General features: G+C 38.3%; 1 pseudogene; it reads left to right on the forward strand.

Moving 5' to 3' along the window:
* The first annotated feature begins 1598 nt into the window (after window positions 1–1598).
* On the forward strand, window positions 1599–2296 carry LOC123941221 (annotated as a pseudogene).
* Window positions 2297–10918: the final 8622 nt, after the last annotated feature.

The following is a 10918-nucleotide window of genomic DNA, read 5'->3' on the forward strand; positions in this document are numbered from 1 at the left end:
TTCCGTTTGCCAACTATCTTCAAACTTCGGGAGTAATTTGCACTCAATTTCTAATTTGTCCCTCCAGTTTTATTTTTATTTGTACTTCTGTTTCCAACTAAACATAAAGTAACCTGAGGTATTAATGCTTGGTGACTAAAAGTATGGAATTTACAGTCAGACTGCTTGGATTCAGATCTGGTATTTATGCTATTTAATCCCTCTGAGTTTTGGTCCTCTCAACTGCAAAAGGAGGGTAATGATACCTCCCTCAAAGAATAAGTAAATTAGTGCCTAATAGGGAGATCCTTGCACTTGGTTATAACCAATAAATACTACATATTATCTTTATTTAATTATTATTAATCAAAGTGAGATATGATTACATATGTCGGACCATATGTTTCTTTTCTTTGAAATAGAAATAGATTTTCCTTTCTTTGTTTCTTCTCTTCTCACTTCCTTTCCTCCAATCCTTTGTTCCTTTCTTCCTCCTTTTCTTTCTCCTCTCCTCTTTCTCCCTTTCCTTCCTTCCTTCCTTTTCTTTTTTCTTTTTCTTTTATGAGTATTGAGTTTATGGTGAATCCACTGATGAGACAAGCCCACACATATATCTCCATCATTTCCAACTTAGAAGTCCAGCTGTTAACACTGTTATTCTTCGATTTTGTGAGATATCAGAGGATTTCAGGGGAAATATAGAACGTTTTCCTACTTACCACGTGCAGAAGCAGGAGGCTTACCTCAGTTGAACTGATATGAGCTATTCCCAATTGTTAAGCCACAGTAACATCCATCTATTAAGAAGGCAACTATATTGGGATCAGGGGAGGGCCAGGATAAAACATGATCCGCACATCAGCATCTGTTTTCTAATTAGGATGGCTCAGTGGCAATTTTCATCCAATAACTTAGTTAAATTTCATTCCTAAAGTATAAATATCCTCCGAAGGCACATGGGTGAAGTTAAATCAATAACTGCATTATTGTAAATTACTTCATAATTATATATTGATAAACAGAATAAGGTTATATGATATCCATTTTCCATATCACTTCATACCTCAGACAACTTCGTAGAAAATTACATTTTTATGTTGTTTTCAAAAGCTTTGTTTTGTGTAAAATGCATTTCACCTCATTCTAAAGCAATACAATTTCAGCATAGTCCTCCTTGTTTCGTTTAGCTTTTCAAACCATATAAACCCAATGTATCAGAATTAAATGTTCTCAGAGAATTCAGTGTAAAAAAATATTTAAGGACTTATAAAAAATATATTCTGTTCTGTTTTTAGGCTTGTCTAGAGAATACTGGGAGTCTGTAAGATGCCAAGGTATTTCAAGTCAACCTGCTTCCCATCTTTCCTATAACCCTGACTGACCATCAGTTTCAAATGTTCTCTTTATCTACTGATCTCCCTTCTATCTGGGGTCTCTTCCTCCCATGCACTACTTGTCATGCACTTAATTTATGCTGACTGGGTTCCCTAGAACATCCATAATTGTCTGATTTAGAATACTGTGTCCTGGGTGGGGTGGGAACTGAGCAGCTATGCTGGGCGGATGGGCAGTGCTAAGGGTTGGGGTCTGGTGGGCTGAATAGAATCTTGACCAGGCAGATGGCTTCTAGGTTGCTGGGAGTGGGGGCCTCCATGTGCCAGAGGACTCTCCAGCACCAAGAACGGCTGGAGGAGAATGAAGTCGGCCATCTGGAGACCTTCAGTGGGACCGTGGGCTCCCTATACAGCCATTTCTAGGGGAGGTTTTCCCTTGAGAGCAGTTAGCCTCAACCTCTGGGATAGAGCCCCCTAGAAATTCCTGGAAACACCAGAGCCATGGCCTCCAGGTTGTGACTTCTTCAGCTAAGAATGTGTTGGGTGTCATGTCCCAGAGAATCCAGAAGTCCTGCCAAAGTGGCACCAAGTGGCTGGTGGTAACCCAAGTGAGAGCCAGGAGGAGGAGGAGAAGGGCGCAGAAGGGCAATAGCTCCTCGTTCACAGACTGAGCCAGAAGAGTACCCAGCTGTCTGGAGCTGCCCCTGCCGACTCAAACCTGGACCAGTGGATGAGGGAATATCACCAACTCTGTCCACATGGGCTTCTGTGCCTACCCACTGCAACCTCCCTCCAGGAGGAAGACTGCCTTCCAGAACCCCTACTCCTTGATAGAGCCCCTATGCTCTCGCAGTGAGTATGACGGTGACCTAGAGCCTGTTGGAACTGGAATTCAACATCTCCAGAAGCTGTCACAAGGACTGGCTGAGGCCATTGTGACTGAAGAGAACAGGGACATGACTGTTTCTTTCATTTGTAACTGAGGAAAGTGACTTTAGGTAATGTTCTCCTCCCAAACACCTTTCTGGGATTCTTCTTCTCCCTTTTCTTCATGCATGAACATGTGCAAGAGAGGAGTCTTTTCCAGAAAACCTCACAGAGCTGATGGGCCAAGCAGAGTGGAAAGTATGCAAATCTCATCTGCCTGGACCTCATTGACCCCATCATTAATTGAGGGTACCAGGCACCCAATAGCTGGAGCCACCTTCCAGCTCCACATTTTGGGGGGGGAGATTATGGTATCCCTCACTTCCTCTGCTTTGAGCACAGTGAGGGGCCAGAAGGGAGCTCTGCATTGTAAGACACAAGCTACATCTGACCACCAGGCCATCACATCAGCTCTGTGCATCCCCATGAGTTCCCAAAGAAAGCCCAGGAATTGGCAGTGCCCTTGGACCACTGCTAACAAGGGTCCAGGTGGACATTGCTCAGAGGCGTTACTCTCTACTCCAGTCACATCTGGTACTGCCAGTGACGAGCTGACCTAGCCTGAGAATGACTTAGGAATTCATCCCACACTTCAGCCTTGTTGCTGTCACATTTGCAGCATGAAGCACAGGCACAAGAATGTATTGGGGAACTCTGAGTTATGTAGCCGAATGGTGTATTTCAGGAATCATTCCCTACGTTGCCAGTGCCCAGGCTCTAGGCAACAGCTCCTGTCCCTTCTCCCCCAACCAGAGCTCCACAAGATGAGATTGGAGAGATTTCCGGGCCCTAAGACACTGGGCCCACTGGTACTGATTTATACTCAGCACAGGGCACTGTGGGTGTACAAGGAAGGCTAGCACTATTGAGTAGTGATTTCTGCTCTCAGTGACCTATTTAAGAAATCTGCTTTGTCATTTTATTAGAAAGAAACCAGAATGTGACTTCCCTAGATAAAACTGCTGTTTCATAATCAAGATCTTCTTCCATAAAAATAAAATAAAAATAAAATAAAAAATAAATAGAATAAAATAAAATATTCTGTCCTATTTTCAATAAGTGTGGCCCAATTTTTGGTTGAGAAAACATGGTGACTGTACCTATACCTACTGATTAATGTGTCACTTGTCTCTTAACCAGAGCTCATGTTCATGGCTTGGGTATGTCCTTGGTATGACATTGTTCTATGCTGACTTTGTTCGTCTCTGCAAAAAAGACACTGGGAGAATGTATGTGTAAGAAAAGAGCATGTAAAGGTTTGGGTGCAGTCAAACTTGTTTTTGAATCTATTTTCATCACCTGCTAGATTTCTTTCCCTAGCCAAGTCATTTAACCTCTTTCTATATGACATAGAGACAATATTCCTACCTCTCACCAAAATAGCATTTAAATGAGATTATGTACTTATGACTAGTCTTGGTCCTTAACACTTAGTGAGTACTCAATATATGGTAGGAATCATTATAACAATATCATTACAATATCACTACAAGTTCAAATCTTTCTGTTCACTATCCTACTGTCTATCTCACTAGGTCTCCCCTTAAAATCCTGGTCATTATTTCTGTGAAATTAATTTATGGTTAGCGGTATTTTGTGTGATCGTAAAACAGTATTTCTCAACCATGTGTGACCATCTATTAGTTCCTTTCCCAAATTCACTGAGCCAGAAACTTCAAGGATGGATACATTTATACACCCTACACAGAAATTTTGAAGTGAAATCTGGTTAAGAATGACCAAGCCAAACATCAGAATAGGATTTGAAAGTTATATCTAAAGAAATTTTGCTTTCCTTCATAGTAATTTGCAGGGATCTTCAAAGAAAGTTGCAGGGTCAGGAAACCTGGCTCATCATATGTCCTGGGTAAGACAATTTCTAAGCAGTAGAGAGAAAAAGATGGTGTTATGCAGACACCGAATCCTATACACATGTCATTTTCATGCAAATGACACCCAGGAAGAATGAACAGTAAAAATACTTTCTAAGTGTGCATCTTCCTGGTGGTATAAGTGGGAGTTTTGCCGTGACAGGCAGAACCTCTAAAGCTCAGAAGCCCATTGCTATTTGTCCGGCTTAAGCCCACTCTTTACCTTTCCGTGGGAAAGGTAAAGAGTGGGCTTGGGAGAATGACCTCCTTTATCCTAGCCCTCACTGTCCTAGATTGTTCCCATGGCATCACAGGATCACCCAAGGCTTTCTTCTGAGTTTGCTTCATTGTAAAATATTACCCCTTTGTGAACTGATGGTCAGCAGGTCATTCTTGTCACCCTGGGACCCAATTAAGGAGAAGTGGAAGAAGCAGAAGTGAGGATGATGATGGTGTTTGGATTTCAGCCACCACTGATTTGGTAATCAGCTCTAGAAACATGGATAGAATCTCTAGAACCACAGATAAAATCATAGTCTCTGTGTATTTGGGCCATTATATTTTTCCAACTTCCTTTACAAAATGCTCTTCAGACTATACATGAATGCTTTTTCTGAAATCCAAATTGATATTCTGAATGATTCAAGACCGGTTGCCTCAAGCTATATCCAAGAAAAGGGAAAAGTTGTGCTCTATGAAGCAATTACCCACCTAAATTAAAGAGAGGTGAGAGATGAGCTCAGGGGATAGAGAAGATGAACCTAACAAGAGCCTTTGCTCACCTCTGTGATAAAGAGCAAACCCTGCCATTTTGAATCGTTTTAGTTGCACAATTAATTTACAATTACCTGGATAATCTTTTAAAAAATAATCAAGCTCCTGCATGATTCTGCATTAATTTCTCTTGATGCCTCATAAATGCAAAAGCATTTGCATTTGAGATGCATAAAAAATGCAAATCACATTTCTATCCCTATTTAACCACCAAAACGCTTATTTATGATCATAACTTTTTCCAGTATCATTCTAACTGTAATACACCATTAAGAATGTCACACAGAACATATCAGGGAGATCATATGATAGTTGTCTTTCTCTGATTGACTTATTTCACTAAGCATGATACCCTCTAGTTCCATTTACAATATATTCTAGAAAGGAAATCTGGCATTAATCGAATAGTGCTTTAGCACCTTCTGTATTATGTGCATAGAAATTCAGAATACATTACTTGAAAAATGAGGACAGGAGCACCTGGGTGGCTCATTTGGTTAAGTGACTGCCTTCAGTTCAGGTCATGATCCAGGAGCCCCAGGATTAAGTCAGGCATTGGTCTCCCTGCTCAGCGGGGAGTCTGCTTCTCCTTCTGACCCTCCCCGCCCAATGCTGTCTCTTTCTCATTCTCTCTCTCAAATAAATAAAATCTTTTTAAAAATGAGGACATGCCTCAAAATTAAGAATTAATTAATCAATCCATTCATTTATTCATCCATAGCCATTTAACAAATATTTGTTGACAATCTCCCTATGAATAAGGTGCTGTTCTATCAAGAATTTTATGGTGAAACACGACAGACAGGGTTTCTCCTCTCACAGATTTAACATTCTAATGAGGAAAGTGGTCAAAATAAGTAAACAAACAAGAAAAATATCCAGCTTAACTAATCCAGCAAAAATGCCTTTATTTTTAAAGCAAAACTCACCATGTCCAAGTTTATAAAGGAGTCATAAAAATATGTTTTTAAAGCAAGTTTTTAAATGTTGTCTCCATGTTAAAATTTTTCATCTTTTCTCTTTTTATAGAAAAGTCACTTAGCCCTCTAGTACTGAAAGGAGAGAAAAGTCATGAAAAATTAAAAAAATATATTGAAATAATTGGTATTAAGCAAACTCTTGTGGAAGAAGCTCTTTTAATGGTCTCCTGACATCAGGGTCATCCAGGTCAGGAATCAAACACCTTTTCTCTTGGTCACTGACTGCTCTCCTTACTCATTTCATCACAAGTACGTACTCAGTTCACCCAGGTGGTTACCAATCTCCTTTGTTCTCATTTTCTAAGAGGGCACTTCTTTGTCCCCGGTGACTCAAGAGAAGTCAATTATTTTTGACAACTGCTGTCCAGAAAAAAGCAGAGATGATGGAAATGTTCAACACTTGGAAATACCTAGATTTCAATTGTTGGGATTTCTAGGGGCATTGGTCAGTTAAAAATCTATCTTATTTATGTGTTGGTTCTGTTAGTGAGAAACATCAGTCATATAAATGAATGCCAAATCAATTCTCAGAGGGAAATTGCTTTGATCTGGTCCACTCTTAATCACTGTAACTGGTATTATATATTTGCTTTTCATATCAATGAGGTTTGAGGATCATTTTAAGGAGAGGTGTTACTCTATTTCAGCCAAAATTCCCTTCCTGTTAATCTGAGCCAAATGTCCCATACACGGGTATTCCAGTTTTTAAATTTCAGCAACTGATTTAAAAACTATATATACCTGTGTGTTTAGAAGGCAAAATCTGTTTTTGGAATTTGTAGGAGCTACTTATACAAAGTAAGTCTAATTTTTAAATGAATAAACTAACGTTCAGATATAGAGGAATCTTTAAAAGTAGTAACATCGATATTATTACAAGCAATGTGCCAAATTCTCTAAGAGTCTGTATTTTGAAGACCACCTGTGGTAATGTGCAGTAGTCATCTGTAGTCAACAAGCAGTGTTGAAAGATGGGAATTGGACAACATGGGATACTTGTCTATGCCCTGTAATACTGTAATTACCTGATATCACCCTATGTAGGTTTGTTTTTTTTCCCCTAGTACTGAAAGATGTCTTAAAAGAACATCAGCAGACTCCTTGATGCAAGGTAGTCACAATCAAGTAGGGTCAGACACAGGGGCCAACAAGCTAAGGTGAAGAAATTGAGCGCGCAGATTACATATGGTACTCTTTAAAGGAGCAAGATGCCCTCTAATGTTCCCTTCTGAATATATGAAGGGTATGAAAGAGATGATTCCTGGATATCTTCATACCACAACTTTATATTCTTGTGGATATGTAGGTTCATTCAGTGCTTAGCCTGACCAACAGCGGCCTCCTTGAGAGAAGAGGACATAACTGATAACTGATTAATTACCTGTATGTTGTACAGTGCCTGGAAAAAAAATGCTTGTCAAACAAAGATGATGGTGAAATGAGTTAATTATAACAAATATGAAATTCCTATTTATAATAAAGTTACCTTTTCATGAGAATAGGCACTGGTATAATATGCTGGTGTCTTTTGCTTTTATTTAGTCTCTATTCTAGGTATATATTGATATGTGTTTGTTCAAATGCATGAACCTTGACATGCTATTGGGCTATTTGGTCAGGAAAATCAAAACATATGTGCCTGTGTGTGGATTTACCTAACAGGCATTCCACTGTAAACAAAGAGCATTACACTCTTATGTATTTGCACAACTACCAATTTAGAATCTGAAGATTCGTTTTGATTTTTTTGGTGGTGCTTCCTGTGGTACCCATGACATTCAGAAAATTTATAAGAATCACATATAAAGGGACACCTGGGTGACTCAGCCGGTTAAGCTGCTGCCTTCAGCTCGGGTCGTGATCCCAGAGTCCTGGGATCGAGTCCCACAATGGGCCCCTTGCTCAGTGGGGAGCCTGCTTCTCTCTCTGCCCCTGCCTGCTTCTCTCTCTCTCTCTCTCTCTCTCTGACAAATAAATAAATAAAATCTTTTAAAAAAAAAAAGAATCACATATAGAAAATTCAAATCCTAGGGAAGTGTACCGGAAGAGAACATGATATCTGACAATGATTAGTATATGAACACTGTCATGTTATTTTCTATAAAAAGGAAAGTACTCTTTAATAAGTTTCATCTTCTCTAGGAAGTCTTCCCTGATACCCTACCTGCTGCTTCCACACACACATGCATATCTCTACCACACACTCTTGACTCAGTTGTGTGCCCTTCTTCCACACTTTTCTACCCTGCATATAGCGTGGGTCCTTATCATACTATCTACAACACAGTGTGGTTATCTGTTTATCTATACTGACCATGGACACCTAAAGTGAAAAGACCAAAACTTATTTGTGTTTGAATCCTTTGTTTTTACCACAGTGCTTGGCTCACAGTAAACTCTCAAGAGATGTGTGTTGCATCGAATTAAAAAGACTTTCACTGGGGTTTAACAGTAGACTTAACAGATTGCATACTCATCCTACTCAGGGGACAAGCCTCTGGTCTCATTTTCATTTTCATCCTGGACATGATCTGGACTACTGTCAATCATCATAGAATACAGAAAAGCAAACTGAGCTATGGTAAGTCAAACTAGCTATACAGAAGATATCCTTATTAGCAAAAAGTCTAGGCCATCAGAAGAGGTAATTGTGGCCAATGGTTTTCATGGAAACGTGGTTATGATTTTGACATCAATTCATCTTGCCAAAACTTCCTTTCAGTTGAAAAATATTTATGTTATAAAAAGTACAAAAATAACAACATTTAGTGAGTATTTCCAGTATTCCAAACACCTAGATAAATGAGATGATTATTTAAGTTAACAATCTGAATAAAATTATTAGATAAAATTCCTCTACTAAGTATATTTGTCTGCTTTTAAAATATTTTGGCTTACATTTAAAAATAAATGACAGAAATGAGAAAATTACATAATTACAGGCGAAATTCTCTTTAACCCCAAATTTCTCTACCAGGATTTTGTTGTTATTGTTAATTCATCCTCCTATTCTCGTTGCTGGGGCACAGTGAATGCTCAGAAGGAACTAGAATTCATTAAGAGTGTACAATATGCTAAAACCACACTACAATGTGCTACCTTACAGTAAATCTCTTACCATTAAATCTTTCTCAAAAAATCTTCACAACAGTCGTTTGAGATAGGTGAGTTTATTTTTTGAGTCTGAAGAAGATTAAACTAACTCACTGAAGGTTAAGAATAGGAGCTATCTTGGGGTGCCTGGGTGGCTCAGTGGGTTAAGTCTCTGCCTTCGGCTCAGGTCATGATCTCAGGGACCTGAAATAGAGCTCCACATCAGGCTTTCTGCTCAGCAGGGAGCCTGCTTCCCCTCTCTCTCCACCTGCTGCTCTGCCTTCTTGTGTTCTCTCTCTCTCTCTCTGTCAAATAAATAAATAAAATCTTTAAAAAAAAAAGAATAGGAGCTATCTTTTTAGTCATTGCTATCTACAAATATTTATTGAATTAATGGTCAAATGCATTTTTGATCAAGCACATGCTTATTTTCAATAATACATTTTTTTCCTTATTCCATAGGTATTTTTTGATCATTGGAGAAAATGTTAAGGAGAAAAAAAAACCACAGAAGGCAAAGTTGGGTCACCTGGGTAGCTCAGTCAGTTTAGCAACCAACTCTTGATTTTGGCTCAGGTCATGATCTCATGACCAGAGGGCTGCAAGATCGAACCCCTTGCTGGCCTCCAGGCTCAATGGGAAGTCTGCCTGAATTTCTCTTTTGTCCTTTTTTTTGCCCTTCCCCTTGTTCATGCACTCTCTTTCTCTCAAAATAAAAATAAATAAATCCTAAAAAAAAAAAGCACAGAAGGAAAAGAGAGGAAGAGATTGAAAGAGAAGGAGAGTGAGAAAGAAAGGTGGAGAGAGAAGAGAATAATAATCATAAGCAAGAAATGATGCCTGTGGTCTAACAGATTAAAATTTTTTAAGTTTCCAAATTTATAAAAATGAGTGGTATATATACTTTTGATTATTTGCAGAAAAACTAGCTAATATGACATTTTATTTTGCAGATGTTTATTTGATGTAAAAAAATGCTCTAAACATTCTTCAGTGATTCTTTCTTTTTGGAAGTCTTTGATCATCTTAAACTTGTATTACTCTGAATATGTAGAAAGCCCAACAGTAAAAAAACTAGTGAAAATTTTTGATTCATAAAGAGTGAATAGTTATCACTGATTAAGTCAGTTTACTTCCTATTGGCATCTGGGGTAAGTTTGCCTATACCACTATGTGAAGAGCAAAAATATTCTCAAAACCTTTCTCACAGCAGTCTAAAAAAATCCAAATGGAAAGGAGATCGTCTGTGACAGAAATAAGAGATAACTATTCCTAAAAATAGTAGACAATAAATACGAGTGAAAGAATAAACAAAAGAATTAAAGTTTCTTGTAATTGGGGAGTGGTCACCCTTGGTGTATGGGGAATAGCACTACACTTGGATTACTAGTCCTTGAATCTTCCTTGAGCTAATTCCATGAACTTAAGCCAAACATGGGCACCCACTTGCCTCATGGGTAAAACATTCCCAATAGCATCTGCCTTGTTTTTCCCATTGGTGTTTTTCTGGGTTGCATAGATCAATATACATGGATAAGATTTATGAAAATATTTATAGTTTAGATAGTTAGTATGTACTTAATTAGTATGAAAATAAAATAAAAATAGCATAGGAGATGAAGTGTTTATTAACAACTAATAAATTAAGTATTAATTTGGACAGTATTATGTCTTATCTAAAAGTATAGTTTTGGTAAATAGAAATCCCTCAGGGCTGAACATTTCTTTAATTGATAGCAAGAATTCAGAATGTTAACTATTTAAGTATATGTAGGGTGACTTTCCTTTTCTTCATGATATTGTCTTGTTTATCCCTCTGATTTATCATCCCATCCCACTTTAAGCAGGCTATGCACTTTAATGCCATCTTGTTTATGGGAACTAATAAAAGAAAATCCTTTGCAATGGGAGATTTGCTTTATTTAAATGCAAATTAAAACTATATTCCTTCAGTCACAGG

Source organism: Meles meles, chromosome 5, assembly GCF_922984935.1.
Source record: "Meles meles chromosome 5, mMelMel3.1 paternal haplotype, whole genome shotgun sequence".
NCBI lineage: Eukaryota > Metazoa > Chordata > Mammalia > Carnivora > Mustelidae > Meles > Meles meles.